General features: G+C 38.4%; 1 long non-coding RNA gene across 1 annotated transcript in view; it reads left to right on the top strand.

The window, feature by feature from the left end:
- The window catches only part of LOC115352994, a 35,683-nt gene extending 13,610 nt beyond the window's left edge, over positions 1-22,073 (top strand). Inside the window, exons 2-4 of the long non-coding RNA XR_003927366.1 lie at positions 12,546-12,688; positions 15,393-15,475; positions 21,222-22,073. This is a non-coding gene — a long non-coding RNA (uncharacterized LOC115352994). The remainder of the gene's footprint in view (positions 1-12,545; positions 12,689-15,392; positions 15,476-21,221) is intronic.
- Positions 22,074-22,770: the final 697 nt, after the last annotated feature.

Here is a 22,770-nt window from a genome sequence, read left to right as displayed (position 1 = left end):
TTTCATGCCAGACAGAGAGATATTTATTTTGTTATGAATATTTGGTTTAACATTTTACTTCTGAAGTCTCAGAAGAAAAACTTGCTGGAGATTACTTCATCTCTGGAAAAGACTCATGAGGACCCTTCCGTTGATTCAAGACAATATGCTTGGCAATTAATAACCAAATGCAGCATGTCCACATTTCCCAGGCCACAGTTACAGGAAAAAACTGTTGACACCTGCTGCCATACTGCAACACACCAATGATTTAATTGGGAAGGGGATGGGCCTGCTAAAGAATCTGTACAGTTTCAAGTGGTAGCACCTGAGTTTAACTTAAGATAATAACAGGTAGTTGGTTAGACTTATCCTACTCCCTGCCAAAAAAACTAAGGCAAATATGAACTTGTAGTCATCTGATTGGGGTTTTTTGGCTCTTGTTTTGTTTTGTTGTTTTTTTGGTTTTTTGGTTTTTTTTTTCTGGAAGGCCTGCTACAAATAGTGGGAGCTGTCATTCTGTTTGACTTTCATCTTCCCTGAAAATCTTTTGTGCTTCTGCAATGTAAAATTGACCCAACACATGAGACTTTCTGTATCTTCTTACAAGACACAGAAGAGGCTTTAAAATTTGACTTAGTTTGGTCTACACTGCAATTGTAACAGTTATTAAGACAATAAATTTCTTTTTATAAGGATTTCCAGTCCCTCACCTTCAGTGTTTATGTCTAAAAACGCATGGGAGTGGTCACTTTTCATGTACACGCAGGCAGAAGCTGTTAAAACTCCATAGTGAACTCTGATGACAAATGGATTATCAACTCTGGCCTTTAACTAAACCCATTTTCCCAAAAGAAAAAGGGATTGCAACCGTCCTGGTGCACAGCGGGGCCCTGGCAGGCCCCTCTGCCTGGGGCCAATGCCCCACGCTCCCCCCAGCCCCACTCCGTGGTGGGACCCAGGCTGTGGCTGCAGGGCAGGAGCTCACCCACAGCACTTCCCAGCACCCCTGAGGCTGATGCATTTCCCACAGTGAAGGCAAAACAAATCCCACTGAGTTAAAATCTGGTTTAGGGCCCAGGACACGTGGAGCGTGTGCATTTCCCATGTCTGCTGGCTGGCCTTGTGCAGGCTTCCCGAGTGAGATGCATCAGCAAACCCATGTACCCTTGGCTCTGGCCAGCCAGAAAACACGTACGATGCTTTGTGTCCCTGAAGTAGCAAAGAAGGCAAGAGGATTAGCAAATCTGGATCTCACTGTAACGAATTCGAGTTTGCATAAGAAAAATATTTACTAAAGCTATCTGTAGCTGAGACAATGGAAAACAAACAGATCCCGTTTGGAGTTCAGAGCATCTGTTGGAAACCACTAGGCAAAACAAAAGATGCTCAGAAATTAATATTTTGTCACATACTGGTACAATTTTACATAAAATTACATTGGAGGAAGAACAGCGTTGGAGGAAGAACAGCAACTACGATACCCTGTTTTTAAGGTCAGCCCAGAATTAAGCAGTTATGGAGTATATGCAAGAATTTGAAACAGCCGCAGCTCGAACTTTTCTGTGGCCTACACACCGCATTTTCAATTCATTATTTTTGTTTCAGATGTATTCATATTTATATAATAATAGATTTGCATTCCTGAGATTTAAATATGAAGTTATGTGATAAAGATTTAGGTCCCCTACAACTGGGTGCATCCAGTCAATCTGAGCCATCCCACAGACATTTGAAATTTTGGAGGGGCAGAGATCAGTGTCTTTTGAAAACAGGTTCCACCATGGCATCTGAGGGCATAACTGGTGTTAACTGGTGAAAGTGCTGTTTAAGGAGATAAATTTATATGGTCATAGAGTAGGTATTATATGCGCTTGTCTTTTTCTTACTCTTTCTTGGATGTTCATGTATATCCACTGATGGAGGCAATTTCTAGGCTAGACTGACCCTTTGGCAGAACACGTAGTACTGGTTGTGTTTTATTACAAGTTTTAACACACACAGAAACTTTACTAGCATATTTGTAGCAGCTTCTCTTAGAAGAGTTGGTTCACTGCCAAACACACTTGAACAGCTTTAAAAATGAATGCACGTGAAATAGGCAAAAGCTACATATTTTTTCCTATCAGTTTATACTCTGGCAAGAACTGAAAATTTCATTTCAGGTATGAAGGTTTTTCACAGATTTTGAACAAATTACTAGTAATACGAATGACCCAAAGACCTAGTTTGTAAAAAACTTTTTTTTTCTTTTCCTTTCCTAGAGAAGAAAAAACCTGCTTTGCACACTGACTACTTGGAAAGACTGAGAGAGACGTGGTAACACATGCTAAGATTTGTGCACTTGAGCTCTGAAAGGAGAGAAAAATCAATTAGCAAGAGAATGTGTATTTTTTTTGTCACTTTCACATATAAAAGTTTAAAGAGAACAAACTGACATTGAAGTATACTGCAAAGGGAGAAATTGTAGATTCTGTGAGATACGGCTGGAAGGACAGAAAGCTCTACTGAGTGATTTACTGGCTGTCTGCCATACTCTGAATAGCTGCCTGTCAATGCCACATGTGGCATCTTTCAGATAGCATATTCTTTCAAGCAAGTCCATAAAGGTGGCAGATATCAAGACAGAGTGTAAAAGAGTGCTTGTGTTAATGCTTGAGAGCATTTATATTAACAGTTAAAAAAAAGAGAATACTCTTAGCCATTGCTTCTCTAGGTAGCAACACAAAATGATCACATTCACTCCATTCCCCCATAACCAGCTGTGATTTGTATTTTGAATCCAGGAAATCCACGTATTTATGTCCCTCGGTGTTTGAAAGAATTTTAGTTTCCTACCATGCAAACTGAATTATGGAGTTCCAAGAGTCCCTTCCCATGAAAGGGTTTCTACTTCTAATTCTTTATTTCTATCTGTGGTCATGGTTATGTTTTCAAGCCTTTTCACTGTAGACCTACAAGCTATAAAATTAATTTATGGTCTTGGAAGGAAGGGGAGCAGCAATAGTTCAAAAGAATTAGATTCTGTCTGAGACATAACTACATGCCTACAATTCCTCTCTCCATCTTATTCCCTCCTCAAGGATCGTCACCATTGCACTATTGTTAAATAGCAACTTATGACAAATATGGTCAACCTAAAAGACAAATGAGAATTTCTCTTTATAAGCTAAACATCTTTTTACTTAACATTATAGGAGCCTGTATCTCCATTACAGTCCTTTTAAGTTGCCAAATTTCAAGTGAGAAACCTGACTTGAGCAGGAGAAATCATTGTACTGTTGGCCATCACTGTATTTTTAATATGTCTATCAAATTACACAATAATGAAAATTTATGGATATTTATATAAATTGAAAAAAGCAGAAGCAAGGATTCTGAAAAAAAGCAAAGCAAGTAAAATAATAAAAAACATTTACAGGAGTATAGCCAGAGTCCCCACTAAAATGTAAAAATAAAAATAATCAGAGGAAGAGGCAGCTCTCTTCTTAAACCTTTTAAATAAACCTGAAATTAGCAACGTACACAGTATTTAGCATGTGTAACTAGCTGGTGTTATCACTGCTCCAGTCATCCTTTCCTGTCTTTTTCATATCCATCGCAATGCTATATATCCTTCCTACACCCAGGCATCTGCAAAGGCCTTTGCAGGAGTGAGAAGTCAGATTCTTGAATCTTCCAGGGCTGAAACCTTCCTGTGCATGGTGTGTAACGCAGCTCATTCCTGACTGAGGCTACTGGATCCAACGTCACATATGTGTCTAGCTTGAATCAGAATGCTGAACGCATTAGAGCAGATAAAAAGACATGCTGCTGTTAAAGTGCAGACGTAAAGCTTTTTGCAGCTAACACTGTTAAATGAGCTAGCAGCTATATATTTAAAATGGCTATAGCTTCTGAATTGTCTTCTGTGAACAGTAATACCAGAAGACCAAAATCCACTGCAGAGGCAACTGTAGGCAGTCCATATCTAGCAGAGAAATTTGCAAATGTCCAGAGCAGACAGGGCTGAAAATCCACCATAGGCATCTGTGGTTCCTGGAGTGCTTGGGGACTTTGAAACATACCCAAGCTGCAAGCCTCTTACAACATGGCGTCCTCTAAGTTATACTTTATTTTCATTCCAAAGACTGTCTGTGCTTCTCTGTCACATCTTTAAATACCAAACTTTGTGTTTATGTCCACAAAATAACTTTAGACTGTTTTCCTTCTCATCTGTTACTGACTAGGGAGTTTGGGTATCCTTGGGAGACTAGGGTATCCTTTTGCTTCTTCTAAATGAAAATAATTTCTATTTTTCCTTCCTGAATTCTTTCTTATTTGTTTTTATGCTACCAATGCACCTGTAACTCCCCAGGGATCAAGAGGATTTGATAAACAGGGTCAGCTGCTTTCAGGCTTGCTGGTTATTTCACCAGAGAATGAAGTATCAGCTTCTTGGCACCATGTGTTACACCTATTTATGTCCATCGTCAGTGCTTGAGCTTTGTCTGCAGGATAGTTTAGGTGATCTAGGTGAAAACAAACTCCAACAACATAAAAGAAGAATAACAAAAAGAAGCTTGTGGATTAAGAAGGACAAGGATCAGTCCCCCAGAGTACAGAAGTACATGTTAATTTAGCCCACCATTAGAATAAGCCTGTCTAGCCATCCATGGCCAATGTAGTATTAAAGAATAAAAAAATGAAATGTTAGTGTCTGCAAAAGAGAGGAGGAGGACTTAGGCTTAGGAAGACACTGATTTTCTGGGTTGGCCCAGACTAGACTCTACACCTACATCAGTATCATTAATCTAGGGACAAGCTAAAGAGTGTAATAAAGGTGAGTTTCAGCCCTGTTAGTATATATCCCCTGTGCTAGGATGAGAACATGTGGCATTAGTCCAAGAACTGGCTGGGGAAGTCACTCACCACCAGCACAGCTACCCAGATTTCCTTGGTAGCACAAGTTCAGCTCTTTGGTTCTACTCTGTCCCTAAATAAGCAAAGTCTTAGCTACAAAATCATCTTTTCATCTGCTCTCTAGAAATTTCTGTTATGGCTAAAAGTCAGTGGTATTTATTTTGGCTATACAGTTTGTTATGAAAATATTTGGAGATTAAACCATGTAGTATTCCTTAAAACCATTAGAAGGCAGTTCTGGGAATCCCAGAGACAGAAACAGCAAAAATATAATTGATATATATGGAATGCGTGCAACAGTCTGAACATCTTAAAGCTAACTCTGTTATTCACTTCACTTCAATGTTAGATTTGTGTGTATTCCTTAGCTCTTGAGATGGACGAAACCTATCAAGTAATATTATTTAATAACAAATTGTGTACTACTAATACAAAAAAATCTTGTTGATAAAACCCTGAGGCATCACTTTTCATTCTGTTCTCAGTAAAAATTAAAGTCAAACGTATAGATGTACATGCGAGTTAGTTGAAATAAAAGTGAAGTGAGTAATGACCTGGGAAACTAGTGAAGGTCATTGAGGAGATGAAATACACTACCTAAAATAAGCAGATTATTATTACACTTATTGTTTATTTAAACAGTACCTTAATTAATGAGTAATTAATTCAAATTATTTTCCCTTATTATTAGGGGAGAACCATATTCAGGAAGAGCTTTTTTTATCAATATTCTGTTTGAAAATCTTATTAAATTACTACTGGGCTAAATTGTATCCTCTGGCTGAGTCACTGTAAGTTCTATCAAGGAGGCCATAGTCCAGTCCTGTCCTGTTTCCAGAGTTCGATTGTATATGAATATGCAGTACTCCTCAGCCTTTCTGTAACAACAGTGCAATGTTTTTCCTGAATCTGTTGTTTCTGTGTAATCTTTTTTACACATTGTACAGAAAAATCTACATAAAAGAAGGAAAGGAAAAAAGAAAAAAAAAATTCACATTGATAGATGAGCATTATGTAAACAGTTATTGTAAATAGATCGGAAAAGTAAGTTTAGTGTCAGCTCTTGGAAAAACTGTTGCTGAGTTATAGATGTAGCAAGGAATTGCAATAATGAAAATAAAAATAAGATGAAGTAATAACCATAAACCAATTTCTTCTTTTTTTTTACTTAAAATATTTTGTTGTACTCACAATTTGAGGTATCTGGCTATATTTATGATGTGTTCCATTTTGCTATGAAGAAGATCTTCCAAATACCAGCTAACTGCATGTTTTTACACTCTGCCAAAAAGAGCAACTTTATTTTGCTCTTTACATATTTTTCCTGGGAAGTCATGTGTCTTTGGTGTTCCTCATTTAAGAAGCTGTCTGTATAACTCACAGCTGTGGCTTCATAGACTAGATTCAGTGATTGCTCTTTAAAAAGCAGAAGTCTTATCCTATGAAACTGTCCTAAAGTTAGCTACAACACCCTATATTTCAACACATTAAAAAAGTAACTAATTTTTCAGAACTGTTGCATACTAGTAGCTTTTGTTTATTTCTAAAGCAGCTGCAGGTGCCCTGAATTGAAAGTAATCGTATATATGATTAGAAATATAAACAGAAAAATCAAAAAGCCTGAAAACTAGTGTGGTGGGCTGACCCTGGCTGGATGTCAGGTGCCCACCAACGCTGCTCTATCACTCCCCCTCCTCACCTGGACAGGGGGAGAGAAAAATATGATGAAGGGCTTGTGGGTCGAGATAAGGACAGGGAAATCACTCACCAAGTACAATCACGGGCAAAACAGACTTGACTCAGGGAAATTAATTTAATTTGTTGCCAATAAAATCAGAGTAGGGTAATGAGAAATAAAACCAAATCTTAAAACACCTTCCCCAGACCCCTCCCTTCTTCCTGGGCTCAGATCCATTCCCGATTTTCTCTCCCTCCTCCCCCGGAGCGGCGCAGGGGGAACAGGGGATGGGGGTTGGGGCCAGTTCATCCCACCTTGTCTTTGCCGCTCCTTCCTCCTCAGGGGGAGTAGGACTCCTCACTTGTCCCCTGCTCCAGCATTTGGTCCCTCCCATGGGAGACAGTCCTCCACGAACTTCTCCAACATGAGTCCTTTCCACGGCGTGCAGTCCTTCAGGAACAGACTGCTCCAGCGTGGGTCCCCCACGGGGTCCCAAGTCCTGCCAGGAGCCTGCTCCAGTGGAGGCTCTCCATGAAGTCACAGCCTCCCCAGGACACAGTTGGCCCTTCTGGCTGCCAGGGCATGCTGTTGACTCATACTGAACTTGCCTGAAGAATGACAAGTTAGAATTATATATATATAAAGAAAAAAAAAAAGAATTTTATGTGGAAAAATTAAAAAATATAGAGAGAATTGTGTATTAGAAGCCTGAAGAACTGTAAAGCTGAAATGAATTTTGATTTACACAGCAAAAGACTTTAGCCTTTGCTTTACTGATTGCTGAGAATCTATCGACTGACTCTTTTATACAGGAATATTGTGATATACAATTGTGACCTTAAATTACTACCTTAGCTTGCAGTTTGAAGCGGTTATCTTCAAGAACAATTCTCCACCAGATGTCATTTTCATACAATCTGCAGAGTACATCAGAGCAAAAAATGTATTTTTTTAGATTTAGCAAAGCACTGTGTGTATTAAAGTAAATATTACAAAGCTGGAGCTGTCAGCTAAACTAAGGTAATGCATACACACACTTATATGTATATATTAAGTTAATAATAAAAAGACTGACCAAGTTTTTGAGTGGTCACCTATGTCTTCGCTGTGTTTTTCCCTAGAGGAAGTAGAACAAATTTAAAATTCACTTTTTTTTTCACAATGCTGACACTGGGTTATTCAAGGTCCATTTGTAAGATCTCTAGTTTTCTCCTCAACTACTAATACAGGGTTTAACTTATAAGTTTAAATTTCTCTTGGATTTTCATGCTTACATACATCACAATAAAGTAAAACTCAATTTCAAAGCCAACATTTAAATGAAAATCTAATAGAAAATTGCTGTAATGCTGTAACACAAATGTAACAAAACTCATTCAGAACTCATATTTCTGTTGAGCTAGACACTTGAGCTTTAATTGCCTATCCCTTTTCCAAGCTGACATATGAAGGATAGATTAAAATTTTTTGTCATTTATATGTCAAAGATTAACAGCCAACAAAATATCATTAGCAGTTCCTGCATAATCCACAGCCTTTCCTTCATCCACTAAGCGGGTCACCTTGTAATAGAAGGAGATCACGTTAGTCAAGCAGGACTTGCTTTTTGTAAACCCATGCTGACTGGGCCTGATCGCCTGGTTGTCCTGTACGTGCCACGTGATGGCACTCAAGATGATCTGCTCCATAACCTTCCCCGGCACCGAGGTCAGGCTGACAGCCCTGTAGTTCCCTGGGTCCTCCTTCCAGCCCTTCTTGTAGATGGGTGTCATGTTTGTTAACCTCCAGTCAACTGGGACCTCCCTGGTTAGCCAGGACTGCTGATAAATGATTGCAAGTGGCTTGGTGAGCACTTCCACCAGCTCCCTCGGTACCCTTGGGTGGATCCCATCTGGCCCCATAGACTTGTGTGTGTAATTGTTCATACAAACTCAGTCCATGTTACTTTCTCTGCAGATTTCTCACACAATAGTACAAACAAGAACAGTAGGTGTCCCTGCAAATCCTATCCATTTCCATATGTTCTTACTATATGTCTCAAAAAAAGCCCATAGTTAGATCTAGTAAAATGAATGGGTGAGGAGAAGAAAATTCTTTGATTCTGAAGTGAGGAAGGTTGTTTCATTTCCAGTGAAACAATATATGCAAAATAAAATTTCTGTCTGATGTCTGTAACTTTGAAAACACTGATACAGATTTAGAATTAATCAACCTGCCCTCCTCACAAGAGGCTCCACCCTATTTGATGCCAGCTGAGCAAAGCACTTGGACTTATTCCATCAACAGTGTATGAGTGTCTACACTGGCACTCAGTTCATGTCTTTGTCTTGAAACCCTGCAGTTCTTACATAAGTACTAAATTTCCATCCATTTCAGTTGAAGTTAACTGCGTAACTCAGTGCTTTGAGGAATCAAAAGCTCCTAAGAAGCTCTTTTTTTTTCCTTAGTATGATTTTTAATGAATAGCTTCAGTAATTTTATGCCATAAATTTTATGTTATAAATTTGGAGGTGTGCAAATCCAGTGATTTTTAAAAAGCTTTCTAAAAATATTCTGAAGTACCATTTATAATTGGAATTCAATATAAGAAATTAATCTAAGTGCTTTGAACTGTTAGTGTAATGTGCATTATATAGACGTTTTAGCTGCTCAGCTACTGTCTGTTGTGTAATTCCCTGCATGAAATTTTGCTTTTTGATCTCCACAACCTAATCTTATTGGTTTGTTTCAAATATAGTGATGATAAGGGTTACAGCTGTCTGAAATACTAAATCCCTTATTTATAAAAGCTGGAAGAGCAACATAATAATTTTATAACACTTCAAGGCATCCATTTTTTAGCTTTACCACAGTAAATAAAACAAATCACAAAAGGCCACAATCCCATACCCGCAAAAACAGTGAATCAGGACTGTGAAATGACCATCAAATAAACTGCCAGCTGTAGCCAATGAGATCAGAGACAGCGCAGGTGCATATAACCGTAGTGATGCAATTGTATAACACACAATTACCAACAATTATACTCTTAGAGCTGAACAAGCATTTGATAGGTCCTTGATGCATCTTTTCTGAACTGCTTTGAGCAGCTCAGGACTCAACTTGAACAGAATCTGTTAAGAAAGATGGAGGTCAGTATACCTGTGTACATATGAGATTTTGTTTTCCAACTGTATTTTTAAAATGCTAAAGGAACTGAAGAAAAGATTTAGTGAAATTAGAAAGCATATATTGGAAGAACTTGTGAAGTTCTTGGAGTGTTCTTTTAAATTCAGACAGTTGACTGTTCATTCAAAAGAAAACTTCACGGTGGTGTCTGCTGTAAAGGAGCCATGTGGTGGTGGATATAGGAACAAGCAGAGTGGATGGTAATCATACAAGTCTGCTTTGCTGCTACAAAAAACCAGACTTGCTTAGCCATGCTGTAAAAAATGTCATAGGCAGCTGAGCTCCCTGTTTACATATTTACTAGCATGTGCAACGGGGGGCACACTTCATTATCCATCTCATAGATATCCATTGCTTTGAAATACGCAGCGCAAAATGTTATTGCTAATTCTATTTTCTATGGAGGCAATAAATGTCAAATATTCTGCTTTCAAACTAGTTCTAAAAGGGACAATATCTAAATATTTTAGCTTACAGTCTGATAAATGTTTCTTCAGCAATACGATACACATGTACATTCTCACAAATATGCAAAGAATCGTAAATAGATTCTTCCCGTACTATGAGAATGAACTATTCAAAAACATTTTTATTCCATTTGATAACAAAAAGTAATACCTTGAAAACTTTAGTCAACTGAAAACTCTCCTAATTTACTTCCCAAAAGCAGCTCAAGTCAGTGTTCTCATATTGTACTTCTAGTTCAGGTTTTCTCTTCCCCCCCCCCCCCCGCGACATTAAGCTTAACATCTAAAACAAAGAGGTTTATTTAAACAGAAGGAGGATACTTTGACAATTTTATTTTGTCAATTGACAATAATATTTGCTAGAAAACAGTGAAGTGGGAAATTTTTCTTTTTTTTTTTTTTTTAAACTAAAGTTAGAAAATTCCAGGTCAGCTTTCTACACCCTCAGGAATCAACAGAAAAAAAACCCAGATACTTTTACCTTAAGTAAAATCAGATGAATTATCTCATTAAGATAAATCAATTATTGAGCGTATGTTCTTCTACGTAAGCATTTTAGTGGAAATGAGGCACTAGTTTCTGCTTATATTAGCAACTCTAGGCAAGCTCCAAACCAGAGTGTATCTTATTGGCATTTACTAGTTATACAGAACCAAAAAACTACATGTGCCTTTCTCTATAGTACATTTGTGATCTCTATTTTTTACCTTGATACAACAGCACACATCTCTTTGCAGTGAAGGGACAGCTTAAGGTTACAATTTCATATACTTTTTATGTCAGGAAAGATGGTGTTGCCACAAAAAAGTAATCTGGTCTCCCTCCTACCTTCACATAGTTTCAGCCATTTATCTGCAGTTTTTAACTATAGTTCTATGGTCAAACAGTGAATTTCTGTTGATCTAGATAAATCCAGAAATATATACGTATATACATATAATACTCTGTGTGTGTGTAGATGTATAAACGTACATATATTTAAAAGTCTATTTTGATCCAAATCATCCCACGGCTTTGTTCGTTGCCCAGACAGCACAAAGTCCTATATAGCACAGAAGTGGAAATGAGTAGGAAGAACCTCAGAGGAGGGCAGTGAAAGTGCTGACTGAAGTAATTTTTATTTGCAGATGAAACTATAAGAAACACAGTTGAAAAAGATTGTAAAATATGAATTACCAGGCAGCAACTTAACTTTTACTCTGTCTGATAGTCTAAGGGCTCACCAATGATGCTAAGATACACAAAAGGAAAAAAGACCTCAAATGTTCCCCGTAAATAGTAAACTTAAATTTATCAAAAAATATTTTGAATTTTAGTCTTTTCAGTGAGTGGATTCAACTGTAAATGACCTAGTGAACTATTTTAATTAACTGAATAAATTGAAATCAAGAAAATATTATCTGTATATGCAGCAGAGGCTACTGTTTCTCAAAGCTACTTTAGCACTATAGCTAATGTGCTTAGGTAGTGACTTTCACTGAGGGGATTGCCTTCAAAATTTCAGAAGTGTATGTTGAAAAATAAAAGACAATTGATTTTGATCCATTTTGATTAGAGCTATAGTTGGTTAATGACTTCTTGCTAGCCCCTTACAGTGCAAATTATCATAGCATCATGAGCAAAAAGAGGTTTCTTTTTGTGGTATGATTGTAAACATCAAGCCAAAATAATGTGAGTAGTGAAAATTACTCTAGTTTGCATTTTAGACCTTCTTCAACTCCACATGTCATTTTTAGTGCCACTTAAGTCGGTATTAATTTGTTCCTGAGAAATTTAATAAGAACAGCATTTGCTTTCATCAGTTTTACATTTAGTCCACTGTCTCCAGACTGTCTTGATTTCAGAATACCACTTAGACACGTGCTTAAGTGTTAGTAAGAGTCAGACAGACCTAGAGTTTTGTTTAAATGCAATGATGCGTTGACATGCTCTTCAAAATCAGGGCAAAAAATAAAACCACCAGAAGAATCATAATTTCCATTTGTTTGGTTTCTGACTTCTGCAGGGCTGACTTCTTGCAGACCTTGGGAACTTTGCAGGTTTGGGAACATGTTTGGGAGCAGGGACCTTTGGATGTTGCAGAATGTATTGGTGCCCTGGTTTGTAACATTATAGTAGGAATAAAAAAAAACAAGAAGGGGAGGCATGTTTGAGAAAGACAACTACTATGTCATTCAGTTTTCTTTTGTTTTGCATTATGTTTACTTACTTGATAATCTTGTTTGTCCTTGATATGTTAGAGAAAAATAATGACATTTTCAGCTTTTCCCTGTGCTGCCACCATTAATGAACTTTTCCACAAGAAGAAACTCCAGGGACATGACAGCTTTGCCTGATGTGTTTCCCTGCAGGTCCATGGAGAGAGCTGGCTTTGGAAACCGTTTCAGGGATGATTAAAAGCCATTTTGACTCTCTTCAGGAAGTAAATGAGAAAAAGCTGGTGACTCCTGGGAAGAAAGCATGACGTACTAACGGGAAGGTATCAGTAAGGAAGGTCGGTCCTGACAGGAAGAACATACTCATTAGCAGACATTTTCAAAGAGAAGTTAAAAAAAGTAAAAATCCAAGCGGATCACTGAGTTAAATTACCTGGATTTCAGTCTTATCACCAGTCAGCTTCAAAGATGGAGACTCGCATGGTGTTCCAGTAAAATGGCTGTGAAAAGTAGCGGATGTACAAAATTAATACTAAGCACTAAACAGCAAGACACGTTACCGTGGAGAATTTGGAGGAAACCCGTGAAGGTGTACAGGTGCCGTTCACTGAGCAGAGGGTTGTTCCAGACGCTGCGTCACCTGGAGGTGGTGGGGCTGGGAGGACTTTGCCAGTCCTGGAATCAGAGGCCACGCTGAAGGACTCGTCTCGTGCCTTCGTACCGGGTGCAGGTGCCCAGGTGTCGGCCATGGTGGCTGCAGGGCCGGCGGCGGCTGTGAGGGGAGAGGCGGGGCTGCCCCGGGCCGGACCCAGCCGGTTCCCGCCGGTTCCCGCCGGCTCCAGCGGCCCCACCGCCGGGCACAGCTGAGCCCCTCAGCCGCGGGCGGGCATCTCAGGGAGTAGAAACCCCCTTTCAACAGGACCCAGGGCCAGCACAGCAAACAGAAGTGGTGAGAAAACCTTTCATATTTAAGAGTTTTGAGTAAAGCCTCAGGGAATATTCAGACTGAATAAGAAAAAGACATTTTCCTTTTCAGGAATAATACCACTTTGTGAATAGTGCTTCTTAACTAGATTTTAGAGTGTTTCTTGTCTCCTCCTGACGTTGGCATAAAGGACTGTACTTTAACATCAGTATACGAGCGAAAGGGTAATTGATAACCCTGATTCAAATGACTGTGAAAAAGTGTATTTGCATGGTGCGGGTCAGAGTTGATAGACCTGTTGGTACCTGCGTGACTCTGACCACTGAGAAGACACTAGCCTTACTCTCAACTGTGCAGCTACTGACTGATTCAGACAAAATGAATGAAATAGAAGTAATTTTTCATTTTATCACATCTATTTTGTAGAGGTGTTCAAAGAGAGAAAAGAGCAACTGTATGATTTTACAGATTCTGCTTCCTTTATTTTTCAGAAATTTTGCACAGGTCTTCAGAACGTACTGTGAATGAGAGATTATAAAAAATAAAACATACTCAGGCAATAGCTTTTCTGCTCTAGTAATTGCACGTTCTAGTACAGAAAACTGTGACTAAACCCAGTTTTTAAAATTCGAATAGAATTTCTAATATTAAAAAGAAACCCCTATTGTATGAAATCAGGAAGACACTGAAGAGAGGCAGTCACCTGTTATCTAAAAAATAACAGAATAACAAAACCCAAGAACAGCTTAATCTTCGTCAAAGAGCACAGCAAGATAAATTTTGAAATAAGATAGAAACTGGAGTACATCTGCAACACCACCAGTTCCTGTCTGAAATAGTCATTAAAGGCAAATTAATAATTTTCATCACTAATCTGTCTTTATAAAGCATAAATGTTTTCTATTAGGGCATGGTGCACTTATTAACAGAAATCCTCCTACTTAAAATAGCCACTGGAAGGAGATTTCAAATAAAGTTTTTGAACAAGTTTATGTACCATTGCTCAGCTTCAGTAATATAATTCTGCTGATTTGTACAGTGTAACAGTATTCCATTTGTAGTCATAATGCAAATAAGGGCATCACAGTCTGGCCGTATATCAACAAAAAACAACTTTACCATGCACAGCTTGATGGTATGTGGCAACTTTTGTAACCTAATCCAGAAGCCAGCTTTCTCCTGGAACACCTGTCATATATCTATATATCTCCCTTCTTTAGTACTGCCAGATACTTACCTGCAATGCAGCATTTTCAGGACTTCAGCCTTTTCATTCTCATTACACCTTAGGACCCTATTTCTGTCTAATATGCAGGTTTGATAGTTGCTATACTTGTTATTTTCCATATAGCTTGCTATCTTTTTAGACTGCAAGTATTTTAAAATCTAGGTACAATAACTAGTTTACTCTTCCCCATTTCTTTGCCCTGAAATAGCTTTATTGCACTGTGTTTGTTGCACCTTAAGGCTCTCTTAAGAACCAGATCTTGGTGCTACATTATTCCTTCTGTTGGAGGAGGCAGAGGGGGATGGCAGGCCAAGCAAGCATCACTCATGTCTCAAACTTCTCATATTTCCATTGCCTGTTGCCTCTCCTCATAAGTGAGAAGCTTCCACAAATGAATTCTGAAAATACTATTTTTAAAGGTGTCCTGATCTTTTACCCTCACAAAGGGTAAAGTGCAAAGGATAAATTCAAACCATTAATCCATGGATTAGATCCCTTTTTTCCTGTGCAAAGCTGTATTAATTTTACAAGTACTACAGGCACTTGCAGGACAAATCCCCAATTTTTCTTCTTCAATATTTATTATGGCTTCACATAATCTAAATCACGACCACTGTAGGACACAAACTGTGCTTTAACTGTTTGTTTAACAGTTATCCTACTATACCCCTTATTCTTGCTTGCTATCAGTAATACTGGATACAGATGAGAACACAATGGCAAATTTTTTTTTGGTCAGCGAGGTTATTATCCACTACCAGTGACTGAGAACAAATCAGTTAACTAGAATCTGCATTACCTTGGCATGGAAGTGGAACAATTGATAAGCAACACAGTGGAAAGAGACTGTACAAATATACATTTTTCCTTTCAAACTATTGCTTTTTAGCTCTGTTCATGGAAGGCCACGAGGATAACCCACCAGGGCTGAGAACAGAATGCAGGCTGAACAAAACTGATCAATAATGGGAGGTAAGATGTGACTTACATTTCAGATATCTTAAAATGTCTTAATAAAAAGTTGCCATTACAGCTAACACTTATTTCTCTTCTTCACCAGTGTTCACAACCAAACTTAGGGCATGGTGCTATATGGACAGTAAATAACGGGTAAGTATCAGAACTGAGCATATTTTTATTCTGTGGTTAAATTAATTTAGGTATCTGACCTGCACACAAAGGATGGAAACAATGTATAGTGACCTAACCAGCTGCCACCAGAAGTGATACTGTGTGGTAAGACGTGCCAGACTTACATTCTCTCCCAAGCAATAGGTTAAGAAATCCCTTGTTACAAAGACAGTGGGAACTTTGGTCTGAAGGCTTGCAATAAATGTTACTGTTGTTCTACTAAGGCAACATGGACACTATGGCTGGCAAAGAATAATGAGTAAACAACTGGAAAAAAAGAATTATTCCATCAGTTTCTATTTCCCTAATCATATGTAAAGAAAAATATGGTACCCTTCAATTACAAGTATGAGCACAAAACCTGCTTCAAATCCATCCTTTACCAGAAGTAGCATGGATTACATGAGAATCCAAGCTTTCAAAGAAAGAAAGAGGACTGAAAGACAAAAAAAAGAAAAAAAAAAGAAAAAAAGAAAGAAATACATTTTCTAATAAGAGTGGGTGATGAAAACAAAAAGCAAACATAAAAAGTGCAAAGGATAATTCTATTTCTACATAATTTTCTCGAGTCTTCAGAAAACCTGACACCATGGCTATATTTCACTTCACTAAAAAGTTAATATCATCTGCACAGCAACTATTCATTCTGAAATATAAATTACTTTAAAAAAAATCCACCAGTTTTGCTACAGAATTGTTCGTCTGTTGCAATGAAATGCTGCAGAATCTGAAAGCCATTCCCAGAGAGTCTTGACCTTAACTGAAACCTTTCAAATGATTTAGCAATGCATAACAATTATGCCTCAAATCTTAATATCAAAGAAGTGTATCTAAAAGATAGTCTAGTACATAGTATCTCCACTAAGTCTAAGTCTTTGAATAGTTCCAACTTATTTATATTTAGCCCTTCATATCAAGCTGGAAAAAGCTTGTTGGATTGTTTTGTGCTAGTTTCTTTCTTGCTTTGATTTTTTGGTTTGGGTTACTATTCTTGAATTTTACGCTCTGTACGTTTCTGGTTCAGCTCCTAACTCAGATGACTGTCATGAGGGCATAAAATGTATGACCTTCCCATGAAACAAAGGATTGTTGCCAGCTATACAATATTTTGCCATCGTTTCTGTTTTATTGTTTTCAGCCTCACTGAGTGTCTGCCCTTTGCGCATTAAGGAGTAGGATGACCATTTGGCACAATTCTGTATGAGTAGACTCTCCTGTTTAAGATACAGCACCTCACTTTCTACAAATTGATAAGCACAAATACATAGATGTTTTGCCAACAGTTTAAAGAAAAAAAAAAAAAGACCAAAATATTTTAGAATATATTCTTTATTGGAGAATTATTGCAATGCATATAGTAGATAGATAGAATTATAATCCCTATTTCCCTTCTGAATGCATATGTACTTTATTAAAAGATTAAAATATCTTCCTATCCTAAAAGAGTTTGGGGTTTGAAGGTTGGAGTTTGGGAGTGTTGATTATTTCTTTTGTATCCACTGGTTTATAAGCCTGGCTGTCCTCTGAGATGTAGCTTGTGGATTGAAGGACATTCATTCTTTATCATAAAAATAAAGATTAAATTAATGTGAGGGACCAAAGGCCACAAAATATTACTGAGTGGCAGTTAGGGTCTCGAGGTTATTGGTAGGGGGCTTTAGAAGCTGTCACCGGTATCAGCCTCCTGCTGCCAAGAGGCTTCAAAGGACACTGGTCCTTCCCCTGCAGTCCTGCCTTGTATTCACAAGTATTGAAGAAAGAACTGAACAGCCCTGTGTTGAACTTTAAGTTCATCATGTGGAGTTGTCAAGTGGTTCATAGTTCCTAGCACTGTAATCTGACAGACAAAATCCAGGCAAGTAAATAAGGTAACAGCAAGGAAAAAAAATTCTCAGTCCTAAAATTTTTGGAGATAGGATGACTAGGGGGTGTAACTATTTTTCTGGTCAAACAAATAAAATCCTTCCCTCTTCGCTTGGTATTTCATAGGATACATTGTTATTAAAGCTTTTCTGCATTGAAGATATGGTATTTCATAACTTGCCAAAGTTTGAGACTTTTTAAAATACATATTAAGAACAAAGGTATTTTGGGACTGTTAATATAAACACTCAACAAACACAGATTTCTTGTATATTCTCAGCTGTTGTCGTCTGCATTCGTACTGACAGTATGCACAGGCACCTCATTTTTTTTTTTTGGACCAGTTTGTGAGACCTTACATAGCAGGTCACACAAGGAGAGAGGGGACCACCGGACACATGGCAGAGGCAATGCTGTGGCTCATCCCTGCTGTGGGAAAATGTAACTTCTTGCTGGGTTCCTCCGAGCGTGCAGCCCAGGACCCAGACCTTTCTACTGCTCTGTGATCCCACAGAGGCAGATGTAGCAGGTCAGCAGATCTGCAGGACAGGCTATGCAACTGTCTTTGGCATAGGTGATCCCAGTTGCCATAGCGTATTATCCTCCTTTTCTGTGCAGAGGCACCGTGGCAGAGGAAGGAGCATCCCAACCAAGCACAACATGCAAGAGTGACCCGGTCAGAGTCCTCCTGGCTCTGCCAATTTTGTGCATCTGGCCAGGTCATTTCGAGAGCTCGCTGCTGTCTGCACCTCTGGCTTTGTAAAATGAGAATGACAGCAGCCTTCTCTGCACTCTGCCTTGAGACACGTGAATAAAAGCTTAAAGCAGCACTACTGGGTCATAAGTAACTAAAACTTTGATTCACATAAGTGCACATTTCCAGGCAGTAGTTTTCCTGTGTTAACTACATCAGGATGATATCCCACACCTTCCTGAGCCAATTTAGGAGACAACGTACAGCACCCAGTTCACTCGTCCATTTTCAGGAACATCCTTCCTGAGGAGGTGCAGTTCCAGGAGGTGAGGCTCACACCAGCTCACATGACAAAAAAGCACCCACGGGTCTGGGCGGCTGCTGGGGAATGTGACAGCCAAAACCCACCATCCTCTCTGATTTCCATCAATAAAATCATGACTGCAAAGCCCATGGTACAGGCCCAAATTCTTCCCACTTAATTTTAATGATCTGAGATGTCTAAAATGCTGTCTTGAAGTCAGAAGAGAGGCAGGCACCCCCAAAGATTGATTTCAGTTCACTTAAGATATACATGAAGAGACTTATCCTGCTCCTCTTGGTAGCCTAAACTAAGGTGTAAACCCTGGGCATATTCTGCATTCTTCTTATGAATATGTAATGCAGTAAACCTTATATTTGTCTATAGGTACAGCAACTGTGTTAGATTGCTACAGGAAGCATTTACTAATACACTAGTAAAATGATTCTAAACTGCTTCAACACTATAATATTTTCATATATATACATGAAATCTTTTTTCTAAAATGTGAGCATAACTCAGAAAGTTATGCAAAACAGAATAAATTATGCAAATAGCATTCTTTGAATTTTGAATTAACTGTTATGCTCTGGAGTACACAGAACACACACTGAATGCTTGATGACAGGAAGAGACTTTATATTTAGATTATATTCCAACAATGACCATTTGTGTTGCTCTTTTCTGACCATCAGAAAAAGACTTGCCAAACTTCAGTACCCCGTTATGTCTGTTCTGGTTTGAAAACCCAGTCACGTGGGATCAACTCAAAAATCTCGTAATTAGGACTTGACATTGGTTTGACAGCTGGAGCATGAAGTGTGAGCATAGCCTAGTTGCTCTGACATTCTAAAGTATAAAAATGCAAAGCCACCTGAGAAACCACATGAAAGAAATTCCACTACCCTAAACTGTGCATATTAAAAGACTTTGAAGCTCCCAAGATGAGCTGATTTGAAATCTCTCCTTGTCTGTGATGAAAAAGTAGTACTGTCAGGCTTTTTGGTAGAAAGGTGAAAGTTTCAAGTAAAGTCCCTGTGTTATTCCAGGATTACCTCTCTCAGATGGTAGCATAGCACTTAAACTACGGTCACAGTTAATATGCACAGTCTCCTGTCATAAAAAAAATGAGAAAGGGAAGTAATAATTGCTTTGCTTACTATATTAAATTAGTAAATTCTTATTACTTGAATATACAAAATAGAGCGGCTTAATTCATTCCTTGAGGCCACAAATACTCTAACACTTGTTCTTAAAAAAATCAAATTAGAATTTTGACTCACTAGGTTGATTTTACTTTACTATGCATTTCTTGTTAAGAGAAAACAGAACTTCACCGTTATATGAAACTAAGAATTTCTGATTGTATTAAACAGAGAAGCCAACACCAGTCAGCACAGGGTTAGTGCTGAAAGAAGGAGAAAACTCACAGTCACAGGTGGGGTGAGGCTTGAACCATGCTGCCAAAAGCCTTGATTTTGAAGACACCTTGCCATGTAAAGGAAACACGGGAAACTGAATTTCTTTCAGATTACAGGGTTATTCCTCTAATAACAAATTAGCTCATTTAATACATCATCCACTAAATATCTGATCAGATTGTGACATGCCATCTTTAAAAGGCCTATCTACACTTTTAGATTCGAGAAGTAAAGTATACTTCACATTCTGTCTGAAAGGAATATTTTTAAAAATCACTCCTAGAGTCAAATTGCTTGCAAGCAGTCACAGGGTGCTCTGCCAAGGTATGGGCTTTCAATTTCCTCAGATATTTAAGAGAGTGCTATATCAGTGAAAATTTAAATGGAAGTAAAATACTCATCAGGCAGATGGGAAGTACCTTTCACAGAGTCAGATGCTAAATGGCCACTTTAACCCAGGCAACTTTTCTCTTTTACTGAGAAAAAGATACTGAGAAGCATTTCTACAGTGAAATAAAGCAATGACCTGGCCATTAAAGAGTAGGAAGTCACTGCAGAGAAAAAGAAAGGTGGGGAAAAAAACCAAAACAAAACTGTGGTTCTTGCCTCCATCTATGCCCCCCCCCATGCTGTCCCCCCATCCTATGTCATGTCCTTCCCCCTCCCCGAGGTTCTTGTTGAAGCACCTGAGATCTCATACTTTCATTCTGCAGATATTTATTAAAATGAAGTAAATACATTAAAAAGTATTCCTTAAAGCCAGAACCACCAGTACACCTCAAGCACATCATTACCCCAGCATGACTTTGTTTTTTCTTGTGGTTGCAATCAAAAAATCAGTAATAAGCTGCACCCATTTAACTCCATTTTTGTATACTCTTTATAAAGAGTGGCTGTCAAATTATACCCTCTATGTAAATATACATATCAATTTACAGAGTGTTTTTTCTGGAATGCAAGCTAAACATTTTCCAATGGAAGGAGAGATGGAGAGAAATGAAAAGTATTTGGAGTCTGAAAAACTGTTCTTCCTTCCTTTCCAACCATTGCCTCAACTTTGAGAGGATTATGGAGTATAATGCGAAATGAGATCCCTTCGAAGGCTAGACTCAGTTTTGTGAAGAAAATCTGATGGCTAATGGCTGCAGAAGAACCAGTTTTTTCTTAGGAAGACTGTGAGGCACCTCTTAATTTTCTAGCCAACTCTTATATGCCAAAATAAACTTTTAAGCCAACTGAAACACTGATAAACACAATTAATTTCTTTTTAATTCTTATCCTTTGTGTCCTTATTAAACTTCTGTAGAGGTTTCTGTCTATACAAAACCATGCTGGGTATACTGAATTCGGTGAACAGTTACCTGTAATTACTGGAGTGAGACGAAGCGGCAACTCATAAAAATGGATTCTAAGATGCTGTAGAAGTGTCCAGTTCCCCACAGCATCATTCCAGTATGAAGAAGAGTCTGCTGGTGAGCACTGATAGCCAGGAAAGCACTCCGCACAAGGCAAGCACAATATAGCAAGGAGCACGCTTACATACTAGTGCTGTACCAGAAAGCTCAAAGGGCCTCACTATAAGCTGTCCACAACTGCAGCATTGTTTTATTGTTAGCTTGCTTTCTGGGACAGTTATAGCTCATACCATTTATCACTTTCCCAGACTTGCCTAGGCCGTCTTAATAATTTGCTATTATAGACAAATACTAAGCTCCCAGAAGCACCCTGTGACAACAGACTAGTTTTGCTGGTTTATGAAAGGTAAAGCCAGAATTCAGAATTATCCTGTATTTGCATATGTGTTCACAATTTAGGTAAGTATCCACTGCATATGAAAAGCAGAGAAATGTTAGCAACAAGTTCTAGACAGTGAGAGCAACTGCAGGGTGGATGGACCACATACCCTGCAGCCCTAGCAATGGGATTTGTGGAAATTAGGTGGAGTATAAACCAAGGAGACTACAAGGAGCATGGCTGCTAGGCAAAAGAGAACCTGGGGCCAACTAAAATGACACTGGGGAAGGGAAAAGTGCTATAAATTGTTATCATTGTCTCCCCAGCATATGATTTCTTGCTGTCTTTTTTTTCTCCAAAACCTCTCGCTCTCATCAGTTGGGCTCCCCATACTTATCTTTTCCTGACCTCTTGCTACCATCTGTGTTTATCCCATCAGTCCTTTTCTGTTGCTATAGGTGAGGCAATGATGGGCAAAATATTCTCTTCCTTACTACACTGAGAAATGGCAGACATGACAGAAATAACTAGAAACAGCTCATTTGGCTTCTTTCCTAGCAGATGCCACAATTACCCTTCATGTCACATTGTATCTGACAAAAGCTTATGACCTTCCACTTCTTGGAGTCCAAAGGGATGCCTCATATTGAGGTGGATCAGAAGAAATGAAATATTGGTGTGGTAGATGGTGTTAAGCTGGTCTCCTTATGCCCACAAGTGCACTATCTGAGTAAGCATCCAGATAGCATTCAGTATTTTCTACTTGCTAAATCAAGAAAACTGACACATGATAAATGTGCTTTACTGAGTGTACTTGGTATTATTTAGAGAAGTCCATCTTTCTAAAAAAAAAAAAAAATATCATTCTCCTGCTATATGTGAACACAGCTTCTACAGACATGATTTCTTGGTCTGCACAGTTGGTCCCCCAGAGCAGATATTTAACAGTGCAGGCTATACGGTAACCTATTCTGTGTGTAGCAACTGCTATTTCCTCCATTTTGTAGAATAAAAATACAGCTGGTTTTATTTCTATTGGTATTGCTTTTCCAGGACCAGACCGCTTAATATTGCTATTTTAATTCTGAAATGGGCATTGCAAGACTTAAAGGAAGCTTTTTAC

This window comes from Aquila chrysaetos, chromosome 18 (assembly GCF_900496995.4).
Source record: "Aquila chrysaetos chrysaetos chromosome 18, bAquChr1.4, whole genome shotgun sequence".
Lineage (NCBI taxonomy): Eukaryota > Metazoa > Chordata > Aves > Accipitriformes > Accipitridae > Aquila > Aquila chrysaetos.
The sequence above is the reverse complement of the archived record's forward strand: the minus strand, read 5'-3'. Positions and strand labels throughout refer to the sequence as shown.